The sequence below is a fragment of the Cyrtonyx montezumae genome, unplaced genomic scaffold, assembly GCF_038088225.1.
Source record: "Cyrtonyx montezumae isolate F1298 unplaced genomic scaffold, pur_monq_1.0 scaffold_0, whole genome shotgun sequence".
Taxonomy (NCBI): Eukaryota; Metazoa; Chordata; class Aves; order Galliformes; family Odontophoridae; genus Cyrtonyx; species Cyrtonyx montezumae.
In genome coordinates, this window is record NW_027071824.1 from 43,019,938 (window position 1) to 43,047,413 (window position 27,476).

The window sequence follows — 27,476 nt, forward strand, 5'->3', positions numbered from 1 at the left end:
CTTGCAAGAAGCCCAGTGTTGGGAGTTGCAATGCAAATGAACCACAGAAAACAATTTTCTCCCTAGTTATCTTTCTTATAACATAAAATGGTTTTGTTTTAATTTTCACTTTAAAAGTGCTAGAAATACTCTCAGTAATTATCTGACCTTTTGAAGCTTACAAAATTTTTCATTTCAAACATTAAATGTGAAGTATAGTTTCCTCTGACTTGTTATCATTTGTTTACATAGTCTGATTCTCATGCGGATGAAGGGGAAACACTCCCAAGGCTAGATATTCTAAGAGGATATCTCAAGTTGGAAGGGACTCACAAGGAATACTGGCTCCACATAGGACCACACAACACTCAAACCCTATGTCTGAGAGCACTGTCAAAACGCTACTTGAACTCCAAGAGATTGGGGTCATGACCACTGCCCTTCGGAGCTTTTGCCAGTGCCCACTCATGCCCTCAGGGCAGAACATTTTCCTGCCTAACTTGACAGTCCCATAATTAAACTCCATATCTTTCCCTCCTTTGACTCTATGATTTGTATATGTTCATCTTCTCTTACATGTCCATTGCACCTTCCAATAATTTTGTCCTCTATGAGAGCAGTTCTTATGAAAATGTTCCCACTGCAATTCTAAATCCTGTTCCTCACAGTCTTCTGCCTCTTCCACTTAAAGTTGCCATTCATCAGCACAAGAGTAGCTGAAGATATCTACACTAGACCCTATGGGGCAGATGACCTGAACACGATTCTTTGTTGTTCACGAAACAGTGCAGACTTCACAGCTGATTATGTACATCACTACCACTACAACATAGCAACACACTCCTTCCCATTTTGCATTCCCTCAAGTTGACAGTAGAATAATAAATCAGTTAAATTTTGAAACAGTTATAATTAAATAATTTTATGTTTTCTGTTGATAGATATATCGCAAAAAAAATAAAGCAGAAGCTCAGAATGAACTTTGCTTTGACATTAATTAGTTAAACTTGAACTGATTCAAAACAAAAATTATGCTCAGTTTCTAATAATTGGACAGAACTAGCATAACTGGAACCATTCTGACAGATATTTGCAAAGTTCTGAGATCAGATCGTATACTACATTCTCAGGGGAACATTATTAAAACTAAGATAGATCTGCAGCCAGAGAGATTCAGATGGACTCTGCATTAAGCATAAACACATAAGTTTTCTTGAGTCATTGCCTGAGTCCAGACACCTCAGACTAACAAAAATTAAATTATCTTATAAACACAGCCAAAATACAGATAAAGAATCTACTGTGTGCTCTCATAAATCAAATAACAGGTACTTAAGTGAAAATCTGTTGCCTAACAGCAGTGAATTTAATTATTTTGCTTATCTGTGCACATTTATGTGAAGATATATATCTTCTTATTTGCATCTTGACGTGACTAATGGAAGTACAGGGTTTGTCTGCATCTAATTCATTTTAACTTAATATGGCAATGACTGATTAATTTCATTTTCTGGTGTGGAGGGCACCCTCCAACATAGCTGATGTTGTTTCAGAACCTTTGAACTTAATTATTGCCAAATAGGAGGCAAAGTAATAGGTACAATTTTTATCTCTCTTTTTCTTATCTCTGAAATCACCTACTGTGAATTTGAACATTTTTCAAAGATCTATGGTTAAGCAAATGCTACTCTTAATGCAGTTTTCAACAGGAATTCTGCATTAGGTAAGGCAAGTAAAATTTGATCTGAAAATGTCTGATAAGATTGTGCTTACTGTAATTTATTTAAACTAAATTAGAAAGAGAAATACTCTACAATTAGAAGCTCAATCCTACTTTTCTAAGTGCATAGAAAATTACGATTAACATTTATTTAAATCATGAAAAAATGAAGAAATATAAAATGATATTATCAGATATCAAGTTTTTCATCTACTATGAAATAGTGTTATGAATATCAAATAACTGCCTTGTGGTCAAAAGACACTGATGATGAGGTCTCCTGAATACTGAGGAAATATATTTACAAATGTACTCTTTCAATAGGGAACAAAGGTGTTCTAGTTCAGTTTCTAATTGTTTTAAATGTCATTCAGAGACTTCAGATTGTCACCTAAGTGTTTTTCCATTCTATAGTTGTGGAATAGAATCTTGAATTGTGAAGTACTGTTGAAAACAGTAAATTAGATATGATGACTTAGCTGCAAGAACTAAGGTGGCTGTGACACTACTGGTTAGAATTCTAACGATTAACATCTGCTGCAAAATTTGTACTGACCTTAACAAAGCTACTTAGCTTCACTTGTGGGTTGGAATTTTATTTTGTGGATATTCTGAATCATTCCTTTCACACAAATTGTCATAATTTGGAAACTACAAAAATGTGGACAACACAACACAGGCAATGAAATAATAAGGCATGCAGGAATTAAAAATTTTAACAGTGGTACATTTTTTCAAAAACAAAATATAGTTATTTATAGAGGACATTCAGCAACACATCTCAGCATTCTGAATGTTTAGTTGCCCTTATGCTGGAAAATTTTAGGCACAGCAGCTCTGCACTGATCCTGAAAAGTTAATGATATGGGAAAGTGTTCAGACATACATAAATAACTTCCAGCTTTCTCACCAAAATCATAATCAACCTAAACTATTTCTTTGTCAAACAAAAGATCTTTTTGTCTTATCACCAGTTTAAAAATATGAGAACTGCTCTAAAAATAATGCCTTTGTTGTTATTATGTTGGCCCAAGACTTCAGCGGTGAATGTTGGAGGTATGGCAGAAGTGGGTGAACCTTCCCACCAATATTCCATTACCTTTTGTGACAGATGGCAGTAGAGGGGCTGTCTGACAAAATGGCATCTGATACAGAAGTCCATATGAAGCAAAGGTGTGTAACTGGAATTCCTTCATATATAAACAATGGCACCCACTAAATTGATGAACACTTTCCTAAGAGACCAAAGAAAAGATGCGAGCACAGTGAGGTGCCGGGTGAGGCATTTCAGCAGTGATGACAGCAATGTGAAAGACAAGCCATGTTGTAGGCAGCCATGCAGATCCTTACAAGCACAGCACACAGGCCATTGTTCATCACTTGTGAAAATTCATAGCTAATCATAGAGACTATGTTGAAAAATAGCGTTTTGTAGCTGAGAATTTGCTCTGGCAAACAGTGTTATTGTGCTCTTTGTATCTGTTGTAGTTTCCATGGAAATAAATAAGAGGTATTTTCCTCAGAGTGACCCACATATTTTTAGGCAGAATTAGGATGTCATCCTTTTGAGAGGAAATAAAAGGTTTCCTTTTCAAAACGCCAAAAATATTTTGGCTGCTTCAAATTTTGTTTTTGAGTTATAATGAATTTAAGCCAAAACCATTTGCTGAATTCAATATGGATGCTCATACAACTGCTTTTTTTAAAAAAAATATAAACTGCATATTTTGCAAATAGCATTAATTACATGCAGTATACTCTATTTAAGTTTTACCTCATTACACACTTTTTACAATGGTTAAATTAAAAAGTGATGAAAAGAAACACTATAGCAGCTCTTCCTTCATGTTACTGTCAACACTAAGTCTGAATGAAATGTTTTGCACTTAAAAGTGACTTTTTTAACCAAAATATTGCATGTACAGAATGACTCGTTATAAATCACACAGTTTCTGTCAAAAGAAAGAAAAATGTAGCACAAGACTGACATTTGCCTGGTTAAGAAAAATTAACTGCTTTTATGAAATTTGATTTTGCTCTCCCCGGATCATGCTGCTCTTCAGAAACGATTTTACAATACGTAAACCATTTTCAGATGCTTATATTACCACCTGTCACAGACTGCGGCCAAGATTGTCCCCTGAGGTTTTCTGAATACTTGTCTTTACTATGGAACACCCTACAAGCTTGCCAACTGGAAAGTCGCTGCCCAAATGCAGTAGATTTATAAGAAGTGCTGAAGATATTTATGGCAGCGACCAGTTATTTTCCCTTAACATATCCCATTGTTCTCTCACTGCAAGCTACTCCTGGATACCAAAATTTTTGCACATTCCTGTTTGCTGGGTTTTATGAAGTATGGAATTTTAAGCAGAAACTGCAATGCTACTTCAAACTAGGAAGCTCCATCAAATGGATATTCTCTAAGAGATCTGACTTTTGAAACTTTATTTTCACTACAATTTTATGTCACACAATATACATACCACCACAGACAGAAGCTTGTTCAGGAAAGCTTTCTCATATGATATAAAAGTTTATGGAAGCCTGCTGTATCTTCCTCCCCTTCAGAGAAGGCCATATGTACCCACTGAAGCTCCTTCTGCTGCATGGGGACTTCAGAGCAGTATTAATCAAAATTCCATTAAAGTCCTTTTTATTCCTTGTTTTGAGCTTTCAAGCCTGGCATCATATGTGGGATGATAAGCAGAGGAATAGAACAGATGGAGGAAACAGATGCCATCTCCAGACACAGGTGAAAGGCTATGGTTAAATTCTTGATCCCACAACTGCTAACTTTCTCCTGATGACCATATATCGTCACAAATATCCCTGTATCCCTGGCACTGGCAGATGTCCCCTGTACCTAGCCTAATCGGAACTGATAACTGTTGTGCACTTCCATTTCCCACCTTTGGTACTGGCTAACAATATCCAGCTTTCTGATTATGAAAGTTACTTCTACTCAACTTGCATAAAATACCACATGTATAACTGCAAATACTTGACGTGGGATAAATATTAACACAGAAAAATATCACTAAGAACCAAGGTCAGTATCAAATGATAACAATCCTAGATGACTTCCTGAAAGCAGTAGCAAACTACTATAATTGGTACAGGATTGGCCTATAAACTGCCAGGGATCAACACTGAAAGGTGTTGTGCACTCTGGCTCTAGGTGATCTGAAATTAATTTTTAGCCTGCAGCACATAACAGGGAGAAGAAGGTGGTTACACTGTGTTCTTAAACCACACAGGGATCAGGGCAAGGACAAAGTCTTGATGAAGCCTCTTAAAACTTAACCATAGCTAATTAAAAAAAAAAAGAAAAAGAAAAGAACAATATTTTCTGCTACTCGTATTATTTGTTAAATTAACAACCGACAAGAACTTGGAAATGGTCACATTTTATTTTTTTCTTAATTTCATGGCTTCTGTGTATTTGCCATCTTTTTGTACAATAAGTTCCTGTTTCCTATGTGATCAGTTCGGATTACAATTTTTAAGACTTTTTTTACATAGTAATATAGAAAATGCAAAATAAAAGTTGTTAATGTTTTCAGGAACATTCAAGTTCCAACATTTGAAACATAACATTAGACACCGATTTCTAGTTATTTTTTTTTCTCCTCTATATATTTGTGAATACACGGATAATACATATTAGAAGTACACCATAATCATTTGTGCTATAAAACTGACAATGAAAAAAACCAGTAAGTATTCCAGGAAAAGACTTCGGGATAACTGCACACTGTAGTATTAGTCTATTAAACTGCCAGACAAAAGGCAAATAACACAACTAATTTTCAAAAGCCAAACTGTTTAGGAAAGACTAATGGCAAAGGAGGAAAGCCTGAGTACTTGTAATTCAGCTAGCAGAAGTTCATATTCTAGATCAGTGATTTTTGAACTTCTAATATTTTTAGATACTTAAATTTTTTCCAGTGTAACATCCAGTAGAATTTGTTCTTCTGTTTGTCATTCACGGATGCCTTAGAACTTGTTCATAGCCTCCGTTCCTTTCTACTCCCCTTGCAGTCCAATGATCACATGCTGAAGGCCACAGTTATAAATTCAGGAGACAAAATGGACTGACTTTTAAAAATAAAACTAATTACAATTTTAGAGGACAGATTAAGTTCTCAAGGGCAAATCCCACTGTTCTCATCTCATAATCTGATCAGACCTTCAAAACTTTTAGGGCTTTGATGGACTGCTACTGAAAGTCACGGCTCAAGCTAGTCAAATCTCTCTCCATGTCTCCACCAAGTAACTCTTTAAATCTTCCTAGCAATCTGTTATTCCAACAGCCAGATGTCTTAAACAGTCCCACTTGTGCTAAGAAGCACAGATGAGTCCAAGTCCTCCGTGCTGCGTATGACTGAATCATGTGCTCCCTACACTCCCTGCTAGGAAACCCTTGGCAGTGTCTGAGACAGACAATTTCCTTCAGCCAAGATGATGTTTCATGTGCATGAAAATGTGGCAAGTACCATGACAAATTAAGATCTCTACAATATCAGAGCATACCTAATCAGAAGAAATGAAAAGAAGAAATTAGATGAAATCAGAGGTAATGAAAAGCCTAGTATGAAGCCTTTACTTGCTAGAATAAAGCAGCCATACCTTAGACTAACCCTGAAAACTAGTGGAAAAATAAAGGACATCATCTCCGTAATATCTCTCTAAAAAGACTGCTTTTACTGTTGTTTACAGGATTTTTATATAAATACAGAGCAGCCACAAATGTTCACATTGGTTGCTTATTATTCAACTCATGTATGTCTGGATAGACCATCATATCTTATTTATTATTTTCCACAATGTCTTGGAATTCAAGTTTTCATTCCACATTTGTGGAAAAACAAACTTCAGCGTCAATGTAAAGCCTCTGAATACTGCTTATCAAAATGGTTACATTTGAAAATGAATTCAAATACAGAACATTCACATCCTGCTATCGTTAAGATCCACAGCTGTATTTCAAGCCATACATGTTCTCTCTTATCTACTGAGATGAGGAAAAAATCCAACCCAACGAAGAGAGATCTTGAACAAAATTCCCCTGTAACAAAGATATTAACAAAGACATGGCTGAAATTTTGTTATATTCTTGAACAAGGAGTACAGATGTTTCACCTACAGTTGCAGACACTGTCTAACAGAATCAGTGCTTTCTGGGTTGGGACTAGATTCTATTGCTGTGACCACTACGGGATATAACTATTATCACAAAAGAAATTCTGCTGTAATTTACATTCCATTCAATGCTGGAATATTACAGTAGCTCATAGGAAATCACTCTGGAGCCCTTACTATTTCTATTACGAATGGTTAAGTAAAGTTGAGTGGTGCCACTTAATTGAGTGCTTCCTGTTAGTATGGATGCCTTTTAAACTTAAGAAAAAAACATCTTGCAGCATATAGTATACATAATGCCAATTAATACAGATTAAAAAATCTTCGAGGAGGCTCAAAAATAAAATATACATTTCAGATGTTTCTTCTGAACATCTTTTGATGCTTCTGTAGAAGAAGGTCCCCTTACACCACTCCCAGCCCGCAACTTCCCTAGGTGTCATGTTCTCATTAACATCTGCTAATATCTCCCACCTTCTTCAGGAAGGGTCTGACTGCCTCTTGCCAAGGATCCCTGAAATCATACTGTTGTTTCTTTGTTCTTCCTTTAGGAGAGAATTTGATCTCTACACTCTTTCCCTTTCCCCATAACTCTCTGTACTTAGGTCTGTGCACCTCTAATCCTCTCCATTGTATCCGCGCTTTGTGCTTTTTCTGTTTATTTTATTCAACATTCTACCACTTCCTGAAGGGGGATTGTGGTGAGGAGGGGGTGGGTCTCTTCTCCCTGATAAGTAATGACAGGACGAGAGGGAATGGCCAGAAGTTGCACCAGGGAAGATTTAGATTAGATTTGAGGAAAAAATTTTTCTCTGAAAGAGTGGTCAGGCACTGGAATGGCCTGCCTAGGGAGGTGGTTGAGGCACCATCCCTAGCACTGTTCAAGAAGCGTTTAGATGAGGTGCTAAGGGATTTGATTTAGTAGTTCAGTGGGTAGGGATGGTGATAGGAGGATGGTTGGACTAGATGATCTTGTAGGTCCTTTCCAACCTAATGCATCTATGAAACATTCATTTTTTTCCTATTTAGGAGATGAACCATTGCAGATATCAATTTTACTGGAAGAAATGTAAGATCTGAGATAGAGATCTGTTATGCCAAAAATGCTAGGAGTTGGCATCAATCAGCATTGTAACCACTATAATGTTTCCCACACTTCTGATCTGTGCTTCACACTCAATCTGCAACTGGGTCAACTTCACACTCGATCAGCAACTGGGGGGATTAGTGAGCAGATTTGGGCAAGTAAGTCAGTTGCTACGAGCCAAAAGGAGGAAGGGACTTGGCTGCTAGGTCACACCTGGAAGCACAGTATGTGAGTACTGCTGAAGGCAGCACCATGCCTACAGCAGTCTGTATGACTGGATGCAACTGAGTGTATGTCCCAGGGGTACACATTCAGACTTGCTACTGTTGGAACCTGCAAAAGAGGAAGCAGCAGCTGTGCCCATTGGTCTGGGATGGAGACCTGTGGGTGTAAGGACAGCCCAAGCTGGGCACAAGCAGTTGGGTAGAAGAAATCACCAGGCTCAGGAGCTGCTGGGGGCAACAGTCATTCCTAACACTCCTTAAGTTTGCTTAAAGCTGATGTATAGATGCCTTCAATCTGTAGTCATATCAACACTGCTTAAGTAACATTACCTAATCCATACTGAGAGGAGCTCACTGCTCCTAGTAACACTGCTGAGGATTTTGGAAAAAAATATTAAAGCAACCCATCTTATTTATCCCAGACAAAACACAAAGGTAAGTCAAGGTATGCTGTTAAGAAGCTCACACTTTGTTTCATCATCTAGTTATTGAATTGCTATATGTATTGACCTAAGTTGGAAGAAAAATTTAGTTGGGAAGAGGTACGGTAGCTAGCAAGTGCTAGAGTTAACATTCTTCTCCAGATTTTCTATCTGTTCAACTACATTTTGCAAGCTCTGCATAACTTTCAATCATCTGTCATAACAATTAGATACCTGAATGTCCACATCTGTGCTTTGAAAGCACATAAGACAAAAGGTTAAATCTTAAGTTCAAGCAATAGGAAGCTGCCATTAGTTCAAATGGGATCAGAATGCCATAAGTGATTGAATCCATTTTTTTTTCTTGTCAGTAATGCCTGATGTGTGCCTTGCTGCCTTTTCAAAATAACTGCTACTAGGGTTTATTATTTATAAGCTTAGGAGACTTTGGAGGCTGTCCATTTCAAACCCTAAGAGATCCATTCTTGTTACTCATTTTTAAACATTCATGCTTCAGCATTAAATTGGCTTATTAAAGAATACAATGATAATTGCCGTGGAACTTAGAAATGCTGATCTTTTCATAACCCTGAAAAGTAAAAGACTCATTTTAATGTACCCAAAGGAATTATGGAACTTAAATTATTATTTCTACAGTGACAAAAAAAATGCTTTATGTTTACAAATTTAGCATAAACTTCTATGGAGAGCCTAATTTGTAAATGTCTACTTACCTGCAGTAGCCTTCTTCATTTTAAGGTCATAGAACTATTAAGTAAATTCTTCAGAGTTACTGTATGCTGTATGTAAAATAAAGTTACAGTCTTACAATTTGGATTTTGAAATTTGTTCATTCTGACAGAAGAAGAATGCCTTTAGTGAACCTAAATTCCTGGAATTGTCTCCTTTAAAAAGAGTGATATTTTTATGTGACTAAAGGCTGCTAAAACTGGCAAGAATTTCCAGAAGTGAGCCCAGAATACTACAGTTTTCTATTCTACTGTTTGAAATGTGGGAAAAAATTCTGTCATTCCATGAAAACTAGCAGATCTAATCATATGTGAGATTTCATATGGATTTGCTTATCAACAAAACATATGAGCTATATGATTTTTCTAAGCTGGTATTTTATTTAAAAGAATGATAGCTTTGACAAGACAGAGTGAGTCAAAAGGAGACACTTGAACAAAAAGTTGAATAAATATAAGAAGTCCTGTGTAAAGTTTCTACCATTTTTAACTTATGAAAATGGTTCAGCCATTAGGTTATTAGCAGCAGGTAATCCATAGGCACAATAGGCACACAAGCTTAATCATCCATCAGCAATGTGCTACAAAAAATAAAAAAAAGCAGTCCATATCTCAAAGAGAAGTATTTGTTTCTTAAAGCTTAAGTACATCATTTTTTTCTCACCACTTTATACTTTTGATTTTTCTCAAATGTTTAATTTTTAAAAAATAAAGATCTCTACCTTGCCTTTAGTTCACCAAGCTCCAGTGATTGCAGAGAACAACCCCTTTTCCTCCTCAAGATGCACCTGTGTACATTCCCCACAAAAACGGAATATTATCTGTAGTTCCCCTGAACTCTCCCTACATTTTCACTTACTCCTACAGTGCAGTAGCTATCCTGAGAAGCTAATCCTCATATTAATATTAGTTAAAAGATATATCATAGAACGGCTTGGGTTGGAAGGGACCAGTAATATATTTTCATGCTCAGCAAGCTGACTGCAGTTAAGCACAGTGTGATGACAAAGAAAAATATTTTCTTTGAATATCCTTTTAACCTAGTCTTGTCATACACTTCTGTAATCTAAAAGCCTTACACTTTGGCTTGCTTCCAGGCTTCCTTTGAAACAAAGCCTGAGCTCTTCTTTAGAAGGTTATTTTTCCGTGTTAGCATGCATATTCAGATTCTTGGAAACAGGGCCATTAAGTTCCTCACTTCCATAGAAGATCCTGGAAAACTCCTGTGCCAGTTTTTATCAAAGTTGCTCTAACATGCTACTTGTTAGAATGATATTCTGAGGTACGTGGTGAAAGCCTCACATTGCTCAATATCCTCAGAGAAATTCTCTGCTTAAGAGCAATAATAAGGTCCTCATCAAAGCCAACTTTAAGACAAAGCAAACACTAAAGTCAACTAAATGTATGCAGTATAAAGGAAAATGTGTTAAAATCTTGTTTTACTTGTTCATATTTTTATTACAGGGAGAACTAAGACAATATTACTAACTCAGTATGGCTTCTCACTCTTCTCCTTATCTTCCCCTGCTTATACTTGCCATGACTCAGGTTTTTTTGTCCTGAGACCTTAAAGGTTTCACGCAACATAATACTGAACAAATTGGTTGGCTGATAAAAAATAGTATATATAAACTCTAAAAGTGCAGTACTGAGCTAATGCCCGCTATAGGTGAATGGTAGTATAGTTTATACAGAAGTGGAAATAAATAAAAATGTACTTTATATTAATAATCAGTGAATGTGGAGATTTCCATAAATAAAAATTAATGTCTAAATCCTAACATTCAGATAAAACCAGAAGCTTTACAGATAAAGCTAGCATTTATTAACAAACACTTGGTTTATAACATAATTAGCATACACTTTACAACAATAATTAGATAGTCCTTGTTGTCAGGCCTTTGAATAGAGAACCAACATCTTTTGAGTAGGCCTTAATAAGTCTTTTCCTCTTTCACTACAAACAGGAATTGCAGCCTCTGGGCACAATTACAGCATGCAATGAGGAGCTGTAATCTGAACTCTGAGCTACAGCTAACAAAAACAACAACAACAAAGCAGGTAGTGTCTTACCACCTTGGATAAAACATCATATATTTTTTGCAGAGGTGGTATTTTCTCCAGATGGCAAGATGCAAGTTAAGCAGGTAAATAAAATATCTGACACCACAATGTGTGGACAGAACCAACCAAATTTTGCACAGCCAGCTAATAGATGAGAGGCTCTTACACAAACTAATAGCCTTAGCTTTCACATGCTGGTATCAAGCCCAGCTATTTGTCTGAGGAAGCTGCACTCTAAAGGAAGTGCAAGATAAATCACTCCTCATGTCAGTCCTCATATTTTGAAACCCAGTGCTTATCCACATTCAGCCAGTGGGAATTATCTTTCAACATGGCTCAGTGTGATTGACAAAATCCTTATAAACCCATGCAATTAAGCTGGACGTGAAGTGAACAGTTCTCAGGGAAGATCTTTGTGCTCCACTGCTGCCCACTTGCTATGGCTGCACCTCAAGTACTGCATTCAGTTTTGGGCCCCTCACTACAAGAAGGACATTGAGGCCCTGGAGCGTGTTCAGAGAAGGGCAACAAAACTGGTGAGGGGCCTGGAGCACAAGTCTTATGAGGAGCGGCTGAGGGAGCTGGGATTGTTTAGTCTGGAGAAGAGGAGGCTCAGAGGAGACCTTATTGCACTCTACCACTTCCTGAAGGGAGGTTGTGGTGAGGAGGGGGTGGGCTTCATGATCTTGTAGGTCCTTTCCAACCTAATGTATCTATGAATCTATTTCCCAATTATTTGACATTAACTTAGATTTGAGGCAAGCATATTAAGTTCCAGTCAGCAAAGCCTAGCAAATCACTAACAGATAAGTGAAAGATCAGAGTACACAGTTATCAAAATATTTAAACTACATGCATTAAACAAATTCTTAGATTTTCAGGAAAACTACCTTAACTTAGAATGTTCATTTTTAAATCATTATGAAAAAAATTTAGTTTCCACATCAAGACTGCTTGATGTTCTCTCTGTAAAGCTTCCTACTTTCTTTGCACTCAGCACTCCAATTTAAAATGGACCCATTGTTAACAATCATTACAGTTACACATACTCCAGATGAACAGTTTTTGCAGTTAAAGTCAAACTGAGCATAATGAAATCTCCCATAGATCACTGGGGGAAAAAAATAAGACTTGATTTCCTTTCCCTGAATATTATAATGAAAAAACAGTTAGAAAAATTATGTCATGCTTTGGCAACTCATCTTCTCCCTGCAGATACTTCTCAAGAATATCTACTAAATATGTTATCCTTCAGTATTTTTCTTCTACCTTCACCCTTCACTGATGCCTTTAGTTCACAAGAAAGATGCAATCTAACTTAAGAAGACCTAAATGATTGCAAATGTTTTACTTCGAAAGATATTCAAACCTGCAATTCACAGTGCTTAAAACTAAGCAGATCTTTTAGCTATGGGCTAGGTATAAGAACAAACTACAATGGCTTTGACAGTATCTGATTCAGCCATTTTTGGAGCTGATTCTCCCATGGAGCACAAGGAAGACTGAAATGATCATCTTGAGATTTGTGATAGTATCATCTGTGGGCACATTACCTAGGGACTCAGCAAGTTCAAAGGCTGGTGAAAACATCGGACTCCTGATCATGAAACCCTGGGGGAAATAATCATGAAAGAAACAAGGGTTGTGGTGATTGATTATTAGGCACTTCATGATGGGGAATTGCCTTATGCGTATATTGATAAGAACTCACATAAGAACTTGCTGATGTTTAGCAGGAGAGTTAACCAATGAACTGTTAGTGGAAAAGTACTGTCTGTAGGAACAAAGGTAGAAGGAAAGATCATGTTCACAATAAGAAAAAGACTTCTTTCTCTTGGACTCCTTGACTGAACCCTGGTGTCTGTGTGGTCTTCCTGCCACAGCTGGCACCCAAACAAGGACAGCCTGAAATGTGACTTGACCATGAACAACTTGAAACAGTCACAACTTGACTTGACCTGAAACAAACAGCAACTACTCAAGACAGGGACCCATGCCACAGTCACCATCAAGGAAGTAAATTCCTTTTCCAAAATCCACCTAAAATGCTGCTAGGTCCTATAACTTGGTTAATTTATTTGTAAATTTGTTTGTAATTTTAGCCAGAATTGAATAACTTAGTCTCGTATTGAACAGCGTAGTCCTGCATCTGTGAAAACTTGACCAAAAGTCTGGTTGGCTGTCTTCTGAATGAGATCAGGAGAAATACACAACAAATACTTTAAACCAGATATTTGCAAATCTGCAACTTCTTTATACACACAAATTCTATGCACACTTGCTCTAATATAGCTGGGATACCAGTTCTTCAATGAAGAATTTTGTTTAGACTCTGTGATAATTTAAAACAACAGGATACACACGTTGAAAAATATTGTAAGTCATCTGTTCTGTGCAAAATTGTAAAATACCATTTAAAGTAAAAAATAGTTCATAAAGTGTTTCTTCACATAACATAGATTTTGCAGACTAATTCACAAATTCCCATTGTTAATAAACCTACCTAGATAAGAAGGGATTACCAGGACAGGCAACAGCCTACCTATAAGAAGTATAAGAAGCACAGGCAGGGGGAAGTACTCTCTTACAGTGACACTTCTTCCCTTTGCTTGCCCTTCTGGGAACCAAGCAATCAAGGGCACTAGTCTGCTCCCAGCTTGTACTGCAGTCAGCTCAGAGGGCCATTTTCCCTAAGGGAAAGAAAGAGTCTCCTCACCAACTGACCTGCTCATGCCATCCTCCTCTTCAGGGCAGACTTTCCACCTAGCCCCACCACAGGAAGGGTGCCTGTCTGTCTCCCAGTTATACTTGTCCCCAGAATTTCATAAAAGTACAGAACCTTGTCATCCATAATGTCTAGCACCTGACAATGTGATAAGATATGATATTGATATTTCACTGCAGACTTATTTCATGAAAGGCCAGCTGTTAGTGAAGCAATTGCTCCAGCACTAGTAACCAACTGCTTTTCTGACCCACAGTATTTTCTAAACAAAGTGAACAATTACCTATTGCCTCCTGATAATCAAGATCAAGAAACCAAGACAGGGTTCAGTATTAATACAAAGACTGCACATGATCCTCCATCTATCAAAATCAGTAAGTAGCCCTGATAGGCAACAATAGGCATAACATTCTTATTCCACATACAAGAAGCTTTAAGACACAAAAGGAAAGCACATCAATGGGCTGTCATTCCTTCGAATCTAAGGAGAAGCTTTCTCAGTTACTCCTGAACTGCTCAGCCAGCACACAACCAGGAATGCAGCCAAGGGCTGCATTTCACAGGGCAGAAGTCATAACCTTCACAGAAGTGAGATACAGACAGTGAACCTGATCTCCACAGCCTCTAAAAGTGCTCACAGATTCCTTTGAGAAAGGCTCCAACTATATAAATATCTAACTACAAGACTCTGAAGGGTGTAGACTCATTCTTACACAGAAAGCAAATGCACTTCTTAAATCACTGAATTATAGAACAATTTAGACTGGGCGAGACCTTCAGTAGTCATCTAGTCCAACATCCTGTTCAGTGCAGGGCTAATGCCAACATTCAATCAGAAATCCAATTTCCATTAATTTTCCTACAGGATGCAGAGGAAGACAAAAGAAAGATTGCCATTTCAACTTAGAAACAGTTTAGAGAGTGCTGAAATGATCCAGTTGTGTGCTGTACAAGACACGATTCAAATCTTTGAGTCATCAAAAATATTACCATATTGCTGGCATGAAGTATTGCACACTAAACGCAAACCTGTAGTGTAACAGCTGCTTCTGACCTGACAGAGTATGTGGAAATTATCCAGCCTTACATCTGGACCAACTCACCCAGAGTACACTTGTAAAAATCATCCCATGTCTGGTGCCCAAATTATCTCAGGCATCACAATGGAGAACTGAATTTTGTTAGGCAGGCTTACCAGTATCAACCCAATTTTTAGTACATTATTTATGTATGGTAAAGGCATGGTGTGGTGCGTCTGGGGAACTTCAAAACTACTCAGCCACATTTGCACCATTCACTACACCAAGCTTGTACAATCTAAGTCTTATCCAAGGAGCTACATATTGGGGAGCAGCATTCTCCCTTCAGTATCAGTGCCTCCAACATCTGTTTACCAATACAGTTGGAAATTTTTGCCTAAAATAAACATTAAGCCATTATGTTTGACTAAATAATGAATTTAAATCATAAGTTTAAAATGGTTTTGATGGAAAAGTACTATTTAGACACAAACATGACTGCTGCTCCACCAAAAAATAAATACACTCATGACCAGAAAAGATCACTGTAGTAATATATGCAGCACACAGACAAAAGTGATTTAACTCTAATTTCTATATCAAGCCTGTAACTTCTCCTAGAGTTGGATCTTCCAGAAAGATAGTATTGATTTAAAAAAAAAAAAAAAAGAGACAACTCAGCTCCTTAAGCTGCCTCCTAGAATTAACTCTTCTCACTATTAAGAACATAACCAATTGTTAATTTTTGTCTAAATATTTTGATTTCCAATATAATTTGATGCTACTGTTAGGTTCTGTTCAAGCACCAACATTCACAGACCTCTTCTCTGTCAGCATACATAATACTGATTTGATTTTGTGTAGCGCTTTTCATTCAAAGGTCTCAAAAAAAAAACCCAAACATTATGACTAATAAGCCTCATATAGAAATATCTCCATTTTGCAGAAAGGCAAAATGAGGGAAAAGACACTAGAGACCTTATTTTCCAAAGGAATAAAAATAATACACAAATGAAGTGGCTGAGCACTTTTAAGAAGGCAGAATCCAGCAAGCCATCCAAAGACACTATATCACTGCCAAAGGCAAAAACAAGACCCTCATCATCTGATTCTTACACTTCTGTTTCTGCAGTGAGACCACTATGATTCAAACACCCTACTTCTATATACTGCTGTATGAGGTTTAGGTATACAACTCCATATCTGAAGCAGCTCAGAAACGCACTTTGAATTTAATACTGGTGCTTGAAATACATTAACAGCACAAACTGTTTAGCACAGGAGTGCAACAGTTCTTATTCTGCTTAATTTTTTTTATTATAAACCTGTTTCCTAAAAGACTACACTTCAAACCTAATGAATCCCAACCACCAATACTCACAGCCAGCACATTCACCTTGGCAGCTGCTGAAATTCTTACCTATGGCAGAGACAATGAAGACCTCAGCCAGTGCCTAGTGACACTGTGGGAATGGACACGTGCATACTCTGTCACCTCTTTTCACATCCAAACTGGGGAGGAAGGGCTTTTTTCTGGATCACTGAACACTACCGAGCAGATAAAATGACTTAATAGGTTTACTCCATAACACAGCTAATAGCTATCAGAGCACATTCTGAGAGAAGCCTTGTTAGTACGGACCTCTTACCCTCACAGCCTTTTAGCATGCAAAGTGGCAGGTCATGTCATGCAGGAGAGCAGAAAATTCCAGTGCTTCCATCCCTATAGATGGGACTGCAGAACCAGAAGAATTAGCACATTTCTACAGTCTCTCCTATAACTCTAAGCTTATTTAAACTTTAAGCTTATTGCTTAAGCTCACTGAGATCTAGAAGTTATTGAGATTTTTCTACTATTTTTGAAGTGGGGGATATGGGCTTACATGAATGGGCATTTTTTTGTAAAATGAACATCTGACATTCTGAGATTTAGTGACCTAAGACAGTCGGTCCTTCACACCAGTGTTAAGGCACTTCTAAAAGTTCTCTAAAAATTATTTGTCCTGGACTGTATAAGACATCTTCTCCATTACATTGCTATTATAGGTTTAGGTATCACAAGTAAGAAAATCAAACATCTATTTCATGTCTTCATTAATTTACTTAATTGTTCATAAAATCTTAATATAATCAAAGAAGGTATATGTAAATAATCTTTACTAGCTAGGCATGTTAGATATGTCTTTTAGACATTTAAAAGACAAGTGTTTTAGAATCCAGCTAATAATAGTATATGTTTATGAACATTAAAACAACAAAAATGCCACTGTAACACAGCTTAGAAAAGAAAGTTGTCTTTGCAGAAAATACATTCCAGAGGCTTTAGGGGTTTCAAGATGGCAAATGATTAGTGGAAACTGATTCTCATGGCTTTGAACTAAAACCCTTTTAGCTCTAGAAAGCTGTTTTGCCTTACTTGTGTCATGAAGGCATGACTCACAGAAAGCATCTTTGACATTTTGGGGCCACATAAGAACCAGTACACTGCATTTACTAGGACCATGAGTACCTAACATACTGAATTAAATCCTAACCTTGTCAAAATAAATGGGAATTCTGCCTGTCATTTCACATTGTTAGGATCTCACCATCCCATCGCAATAACAGCAACCAAACAAGAATCCAGTCCTTCTATGGCATTCTAGAGATTGCAATGGGAAAAGAATTATTAACTCGCATCATTCATTCTCAGTGTGTTATCCAACCTTCCAACATCTTTGTTATTTGATACACTAACACTCCATTAAAATTAAAGATTCAGACTGATGGAAACGTGAGCAACGATAGCAGAAAACCCATTTTCTTATGTCTTTGCTGCCTATAAGTTATGCAGCTTTACACATTAACTTTGCAAGAGACATACAGGAGGCCAGCATTCATTTCCCTATGCATTATCTTCTCTTAGCTTCACTTCTTCATTTTTGCTCTTTTGCTAACAAGGAAGGGATAGACTCTTATATACACAGAGGACAGTGCATTGTAGGGACACAGAAAATCTCAAGTGTTTAAGGAATTACTTCAGAGAAGAACAAAGGAGAAGAACAAAGTCAGCTATTATCAAGTATTCCATGCAACATCACGCTCACAAGACTCTTACATGTTGTGATATACAGTGATGTCTTGTCTGCATGTACAGAATGTGGGGGAGGGGGTGGTTTGGGTTCACTACCTAATTTATTTTTGTTTCTCACAAAAAAAGGAGAAGCAGTTCCCTAAACCCCTACCCCCTTCTCCTCGCAAGACAGCATATACATGGAAAAGCCACTTTTTTCTTGAGAAAAACAAAATACCATCAGATGAGCCAGAACAGCCATAGTAAATTCAGACACGTTCAAATTAAGCAATGCTAGCTCAGCTGCATAGCCATGTTTTCTTTCACGCTCCCTATTCATGAACTGTTCAGACAGCATAGACATTTGCTACACTGTAACTATGTCACCTAGCCTTACCCAAAACAAACAAAACCCAAAGTGAGGAGCAATTTAAAAAGTCTGATAATAAAGTATTCTGAAAACTAAAACGAAAGCCAAATACAGAATGATTAACACAAGCCATTTATCAGCTTCACTTTTATCATTCTCCCAAAGCTACAATCTGAAGTCATGCTATCTGGGGGTTAGACGAAATCCAGGATGGTTGCTTTGTCTGTTTCTCAGATTTCTGCTGCAGTTCATATTTTTTGTTTTTACACTTTGATCACAATGACTAATAGTCACAAAACCAGACCAGATCTCTTTCCTGGGGCTTTTTTTTTTTACTGCTATATGTCAGAGTCTTTGCCGTCACTGCTGATGACCTGAGTGTCACCCCACCACATCTTTCTCTTCTGAACTGCTAACCATTGCAAGTGACAACACTCGGTCTCATCAAGGGACTGAAGCAGTTGTATATTAATGCCACACATTTCTAGACACATGACATGGTAAGACCCACTTCTCATAATTCCAGTTACACAAATAAGAAAGAAGTCAAGAATTCTCCCTGCTACTTGTCTACAACATCATTTGCAAATATGTGAGCTTACCCCTAGAAAATAATTCATGTCTGTGGCTTCTGCTATAGTACTGACCTAGCTTACTCTACATCTATAATTCTGTCCTCATAGCATCATTGTATTCAGTCCTGAAGTAGTCAAAAAATGAACTGTCTGACTACATAAGTTTTTTAAGTAAGGCAAAGTGTAATAGATTGTGTCAACTTCTGCGACTTTCTGTACAGCACAGAGCTACTGAACGTGGGCAACTGGATCTAATCCATGTAGTTAGGCGCAACTCGGCAACAATATATTAATATAAAACAATGGATGAATCTGTACAACAAACACTACTAAGACCTCCAAGAACCATGCCTAAACTAAAATAAATACATAAGTAAATAAAGCCACAAAGTACTAGAAGGATTTCAGCTGCATGCTCTTGGGAATATGGGTATTCCCAAACAGTCACAGTTAAAGGGCTACATCCTCAGCTAATTCCAGAACAAATGACTCATCAGAAGAATTCTCTGAACCAAACTTTCCACAATATCAGTGCCCCTACCTCCCAGCTCTGGCTTTATCAATCTCTCTCCCCATCTGATTTCAAAACTTGCTCTACTGGAGCTCTCCTTCTTTTTTCTTTACCTTCCACATTTTCTCCAGTAGATGCTTCATCAACAGTAAAAGAATTACTGGATTAGGTAGGCTATTTTCAAACCACTAAGTATTCTGAGCTGAAAATACCCTCCTTGGCTCAAATCTGAAAACCACGCAAAACAACCATTATCCAAAACTTGTTACAATAACAATTAGAATCATCTGGTACTGGGTCTAACTCTTATAAGGAAGGACTGTAGACCTGCAGATCAACTGCTCCTGGTGCTACTCTTGGTCTCTTCCTTCCCTATGAAAGGATAAACACCTAAGACCACGTATACTGACAAAAATGGCCTTAAAATCAAAGATTGAGAATTCTCAAAATTCTTTGAGAAGACAAAAAAAAGTAATGAACTTCACAAGTCACAAAGTCATGTCACAAAGCACAATAATAAAACATTTGCATGCTTTAAGGGCAGCATAAGAACACTCTGGTAAAAACATTAATGGAAATCTACCCTATCTGAGCACAGCCTCCCATAATGTGATCCTGACTTGTTTTACAAGAATTACATAATGTATACAATGGTACCTCATCAGAATCTCCAGGTTCCACAAGAAAAAAGAATTCTGAATAAAAAATGTCACTGTATTAGGAACTAAGATGAGAAGAAATCTCAGTCTTAGCTATAACCCACTCACCATTACCATATTTTAACTCTACAGACAGAGGACGATGAAACATTACAAACTAGAGTTCTGCAAAACACAACATTGTTCATTCTAAACAAATAAATGCTTCTCAGTAACTTCATTGGTAGTTGTATTGTTTGCAAACTTGGTTTGGAAAACAGTGACATATGTTTTTCTAATATTATATAGCCTACTGAACTATGTTCCAGCAGCATATGAAGGACCTGGTAGTTATTCCTCCACAGGTATTAGCTAATGAGGTCGCATCCTAGGAGACTAAAACTGAATTACAAGAAGAATGGAAATAAATTCAGAATAGGAGTCTACAAAATAATTTGGAAATAAATTCTTTTCTTCCTGACAAAGAACAAGCAAACACTTTGCAGGGGTTCTAAGAAGGATCTGGGAAAAACAATGATAATTTGGAGCTTAAGTGATTCTACTGTTCTAAAGTGTCCGCTTAGCCTCTGAATGTCATTATTATTAATGTTTGTTGGTCATATTTTACTAGGGTACTATTACAGTGCAAACTATGGTAACATAAAGGAACTGTCAGTATAGGAGTATATTTCGTGTGGAAGTTTGAGTTTGCTTAGCAGATTTCTCATAACCCATTTGGGAATGTGGTGCCCCAAGATGTTCCACCAATTCTAAGCATTTTTGAAGTCCATACATAATGCAAATCAGTAGATCACTCTGATTGGTCTCAAGGACAGATAATGGCCCTACACCTCAGTATTTTTCTAATGCAGACCTGGAGGAAGCATACTGGAAATAAAAAGCTGCACAAGTACAGTAGATAAGCACTCCCTTGATTAAACATCATTTAATTCTCCATCATCTTGAAGAAAGTCCCCATTGTTCTTTTGTGCTCAGTCTTCTGTGAGACAGAAACAGGCTACATAGATTTGCACGGTGGCAACTTTTGAGTTCAAGGCATTTGTTTGACTGCAAAAGGAAACAACAGCTCATGTAACTTGCAAAAACAGAATTAAAATGCCCTGACTTGGTCATTTCTATCTTGGTAAACATACTGTACTCCCTGGCTACCTTTCTTTTAATTATGGAATATCTGTTGGAAGGTATCTACAAGGAATGTAGAGTTCAGCTCCTGGCTCCACACAGAACCATCCAAAATTTAAACCTTACATCTGAAAGCATTTTCCAAATGCTCCTTGGGCTCCGGCCCTTGAGGCAGCCTGTTCCAGCACCCATCCACCCTCTGGTGAAGAACCTTTCCCTACTTCCCACCCTGACCTTCCCCTAACACAGCCCCATGCCATTCCCTCAAGTCTGTCACTATCAACAAAGAGCAGAGCTCAATGCTGCCCCTCCACTCCCCTCATGAGGAGCTGCATCTACCATGAGGCCCCTCAGCCTCCTCTACTTTGGGCCGAACAAAGGGACCTCAGCCACTCCTAACATATCTTGCCCTCTAGATCCTTCACCATCTTCATAGTCTGAACAGATTAACTTACAGCATATCTTCTGCAAGCACTGTTTAATGTCATTTTTGTTGATCAATATATTATGATACACAGTGAAGAAAATATTAACTATTTTAAATGCATCTTCAAGATAAAATCTCTTCATTTTCAGTTCATATTTCAGAGTCAAAAGACAAGAACACATTAAAAAATAACCATCATATATTTTGTTTGTAATATTTCTTATTTGAGCCTATTTCCATCTACATGACAGAATCTAGCAACATTTACCTTTAGATATGCTACTTATTTTCTCATTTTTCTGCCTTCATTTTCCCTTCAATTTCTCTTTTGACATTCACTTTTTCTCTTCTGTCTCTTCTCTTCTTTCCTCCTTACCTCACCCCTCGCTTTCTTCCTTATTCCTACAGAGTTAGAGTCATACCTCAGGTGAAACAAGTCAACTGTTAAATACACTGTCATACAGGTCTTTTCCAAACTAAATAATTCTATAATTTACAGCACAAAGTACACATCTGCCAAATCTCACACAGGTTTACTCACTTGACCTCAAACAATCCTACCACCACATCCATGTCTCCAGGACAGCATGGTTCCTTGGTGCATATTTTATTCCAAGACCAGAGAGTAGCCCGATACCTTATAAACTATGTGTGCGTGGCACAAGATGATGCAAAAAAAGATATAGCAGCCAAGTTGTGTACACCTTGCCTGTTCCAAAAACACTACCTTAGGAAAGCTTCCTTGTAGTAGAATGCTGCCCCAACAAACGGGGCTACACTCTTCCCTCTTCAGAAACCTAAATTTCTCTGCAGCATCAACATATGTTGAATTTCACATCTGAGCAAGAGAGAAAGATAGATTGTATCTCCTTTAAGCTAGTGGCAATGATAATAACTTACACTACGTTGTCCATCTCTTGTGATTTTTAAGATCTGCTTGGTTAGATATCACATCTGAAGTTGAAACAAATCCTCCTTCCTCAGAATCAGTAAGAGTATCATCGTGAAGCTCAGTGGGACAGAATTACAGAACTATAGGGGTTGCAAAGAGACCTCTAGAGATCATCAAATCCAACCCCCAAATAAAACAAATGTAGAAAATAATATGCCCTTTGTTTCTACTTAAATTAATTGGTGGAAAATAAAAAGAATAATTGAGTACAACTCCAGTGGGATACAAATAATGAGATGTTTATCAAAATGAACACCACAGAGTGAGGCGACAACTGTCTAACATTCCTCCTAACAATTCTCAGCGGCTGTGCACAAAAAGGCAGTTTATGGCTTCATTTCCCACAAGTCTGTTTTGGCATTACCTTTCCTGAAATCTCTGCTGGAGTATTGCATCTCATTGAAGATGACACGATCCTCAGATGTCCAGTTTTGTTTAGGTGGTTCCACACTTCTCTGGTGCACTTTTTTAGTTACAACAAACCTACCCAGCATGAAACAGAGAAAAATAGAGATGACTTAAAGGAAAAATCATCCTTCCTTTTCATGTCTTCTGCTTATTGAATTATTTTCAAAAAGAACCAAATGTTCTTTGTAATATTTCTATCACCAAGAGATCAAAATAAGAATACTGAGTGATACAAACACGCTCTGTCAGTACTGTAGATAAAAGGTTACAAGCAGCTCTTTGTTATGAGATACCCATCTCATTTGGCTCACTGTGAAAAAAAAAAGAAAAGTAAAAGAAGAAAAAACACATTCAATTTTTAAGGAAAAGTAGCCAAGCAAAAACAAAAAGTTTAAAATCACTGATCCTGCAATAAAGGTCTGATAGGATAAAGTAATTACATCTATACTAGGAGACCAGTATAGCCTGAGTAATTCAGTACAACCATCAGGTCTACCTGATCTGCTCCTGACTCGATATACTGAGATGAGAAGGGACTACTGACATAAATGATTGTGCAGGCACTGAACTGTGTGTCATATGGAAATGGTTGGGGGTGTAATAAAAGAACAAACTCTTGCTGTACAGTCAGACTGTAGCTCCAACAAGGAAATTGAGAACAACACTTATTCTCACCAACGCCACAAGATGAAGACTTCTAAAACCAGTGGGTAGGGTAACAGCTGTGCCAAACATCTGTTCAGCAGTTTCATTCACTAGCGCTGTCAGCATTTCACCTCACCGTGCAATGTACAATCCACTTATTAAGAATTTAATTACCCATAGATGTGTGGGTGATGTGTTAGTCAGTAAGGGGAACAAAAAAAAAGTAGAATTTCTTCCTTAATTTATTACTGTTTTAAAACAGAAGCACTAACTCAGTCTTCAACTTCTAGAGGACTAGGAAAGTGCACACATTTTAAAATAAAGAGATGCAGATGAATCTTCTAATATTTCCAATTATTACATTATTGATTACTATTCATTACTATTTGAGCAACATAAGGCAGTCACAGTACAGGAAGCAGTATAAACATTCTGCTGGTAAACACATCCCAGGAAGAACCTCCGTAAATCCTTAAAGCAATAGCATATTTGGGATGTCTTCCCACATCCATCAGATTGCAGCATCACAAATTTTAACCACAAGGTTTCTGCAGAACAGATTCAAGCCCTTTTAAAAGCTTCTGTGTAGAATCACAGCATAAACATTACCTAATGGGATTTTCTATCTGGTTTTTAACTGCCCTTCTACAAGTGGTCAGGTTCTCCTTAGACTCTGTTTGCCAGCCTCACACCAGCATCAGAAACATCTCCCAGTATCTAAACTGGGTCAAGATGCCCATGCTTTCACAAATGAATCCTAGTTTCAGTGCCTGATCTTGCCCACTGGAAAGTGATTTGCAATTTGCTCCAGAATCAAGAAATCAAACACCTGCAGACAAAAGTAACTTTATCTGTTTATAACGCATAATGGCACCTAGTCAAGTGTAGACATCATCACTACCTATGATATCAAGCTCTTATTTCCACTACATTTCTACTACTATCATAGACAGGACTGACAGTGTTCTGTTAAAAAAAATTGGAAGCTATTCATGACAGCAGCTCAAAGGTTTCATACTTTTTAATACCATACCTTCATCTGGTTTCAATTATTCTACTGGGAGTCTTCATTGATCTTCAGCATTTCAGATTTTGGCTCTTGAAATATACTGAACAAGCTATGAGAAGCAGCAGTCTCCTCCTGCTGTTTCATACACACATTCTAGCCCGTAACTAATTTTCACTTTCTATTTCCCCCTTTGGTTCCCAGAGAGGCATGAGTCAATTAAGATCATACAACCTACAAGACATGGTTGATGTGAATCCTTGCGTATGGCACAGGTATTCTGTGTCATATGCCTAGCACTCAAAAAAATGGAAGCATAACACATTACACATAGTTTGGGGCAGGAAAGGTCCAGCCATTGAACAGTTTCATTAAAGTTATTGGCCTGTTTCTCTATGCAATGAACTCACACCACAGGTAATCACTAGAGATGGAGCTTGGTACTACTCACCTGTTTGAGGGTCAGCATACATTGCAGTGCTTCGTATGAGCAGAGCTCACTCAGTCCATACTTTACAGGATTAAATTCAGACAGCCCACCACTTATAATCTGATTACAGAGCTTCCATAAAAATGAATTCTGTTGCAATTCCAGTGAGACGGTATTGGGCAGAACTGTTTCTATACATGGAATAAAACAATTCTAGCGTGCTCAACTCCTGGAATCATTATTCCTTTTCCAGCTTTCCCTTAGATCATTGTTGCAACCCAGTATAGGAGCAACAAACATGAGTCTACACTAACAAAATAAAAATTATATATGATTTTATTTTCCAAATTGGTACTTACCTACCATATATCTCTTCCCACGAGGGTGTTTTTATCCATGCTCAGGGCAAAAATCTAATTGTAACTCATGTCTCAAATTACTAGAACTGCCTTTAAGTTATCTTCCAGCAAGTATTTTGCTGGAAAAACATTAAAATGTTCCAAACTCAAAATACCCTTTGGTTTCATGACTAAATAATTCAAATTACTTTCAATAGAAATAATTTTTCCAGTTTTCTTCCCTATCTTCTATGAAGGAGTACAAAAACAATTAAAGGAAGAAATGAATTGTCTGCTTCTACCTGAGCACCCACTTGGTTCCCCTCACAGATGGGAAGTACCATCTAGTTAAAGAAGAATAACAGCAGTTGCCAGTGTACTGATCCTGAAACAGAGCGAGCCAGAGGATACACCACCTTTGGTGGCAGGATTACCATGAGCAATACAGCCCTCAGTCCCATAAGCACAAAGCGTCACACTAGAAGAATACTCTTGCCTGAATGCTCTCGTCTTTAAAGAGGAAATGCAATTTTTATTTTTTTTATAACCGCTGCACGAAGCGGACAGCAGAGGTTAATGACAGCCAGTCCCAAGCGTCAGTGGGCATCGCTCCCACAACCGCAGCCCCGTACTCGCTGAATTCAGAGCCTACACAACAATGGTTGTGGCAACGGGATATCAGGAGACCCCGCTCCGCAGCCCCGAACTGTTCCTGCTACTTCTGCTTCAAACCCTGCCCCAGAGCTGCTTCTGGCTGCCCGGGGAGCGATTTATTCGAGCAGCGAGGTGCGCTCGCACCGAGGGAAGCGTGCAACCCCCCCTTGCTGCCCTCGCGCTTCGCCCTTCCAGCACTCAGCGCACCACCATTTTTCCTCAAATAAAGCTGAAGAAAACCCGAAGTTGGGTGGCAATAAAGGCGAACGGGGAACTTCCCCGAGCGGGGAAGGCAGCGGGGCGAAACCCGGACACAGCTGCCGGGGCCGGGGCGCTGCGGGCGGCGGCAGTGCGCAAAGTATTCCGGAGCCGAAGCAGACAAAAGAGGGTGTAGCAGCTGCACGGGAGCGGCAACCCCGGCGTGCCGCCGGCTCCGCGCGGGAGGATCAAAGTCTATTTCGGGGGTGGGAAAAAAAAATAAAGCCCCCCCGTGTGCCTTTCCCCTGTGTGCCTCTCCTCCCCCGTCCGCCTGCCCACCCCCGCCGCCCAGAGCTCCGTCTCCAGCCCCCCCAGCGCCGGAGCTCGGCCGGGCGCCCGCTCCCCGTGGAGGCGCTGCAAGTCCGGGGGAAGCGGGGCACCCCTCACACCCCCCAGCGCTTACCTGCGGGGAGGAGCGGGGCGTCCGCCGCTCTCACGGCGGGGAGCGCTGCGGGGCTGCGCGGCGCGGGGAGGAGGACATGGGGCCGCTCCGGCGAGGCGGCGGCTGGATCGGGCTCAGGCGGCGGCTCCCCTCGCCCGTCCCCATCCGCGGCGAGGCTCGGGCGGGGGCAGGCGGGCGGCGGGGCGGTCACTGCCGCCCGGGGAAGGACGCCCGCCGACCGGGGGCTGCGCTCCCCCCAGCCGCCGCCGCCGCGCGGACAGCTGGAGGCGGCCGCCCGCTGCTCGCCCCGCGGCGACGGGCGGGTGCCATAGCAGCGAGGCCGGGGGCAGGGGGCGTGGGAGGGCGGCGGCCACGAGAAACTTTGCCGGCCCCGCGGTGAGATGCGCTCAGCCGCCCCGCGCTGGTTCCCGCCGCAAAGTTTCACTCCGAGAGCCGCCGGCTGCGGGTCCGACTCCTCGGGGACGGCCCCTCCATCTCCCGCCTCTTCTTACGGGACGAGGAAGGAAAGAACGGGGCAGGCAGCACGCGGTGG

The 27,476-nt window shown here is 39.0% G+C and overlaps 1 protein-coding gene across 1 annotated transcript in view; it reads right to left on the reverse strand.

The window, feature by feature from the left end:
• Window positions 1-27,073, reverse strand: part of TMEM200A (transmembrane protein 200A) — a 52,694-nt gene extending 25,621 nt beyond the window's left edge. The window contains exon 1 of the mRNA XM_065734022.1: window positions 26,945-27,073. The gene's annotated coding sequence lies outside the window, so the exon portion shown is untranslated. The remainder of the gene's footprint in view (window positions 1-26,944) is intronic.
• Window positions 27,074-27,476: the final 403 nt, after the last annotated feature.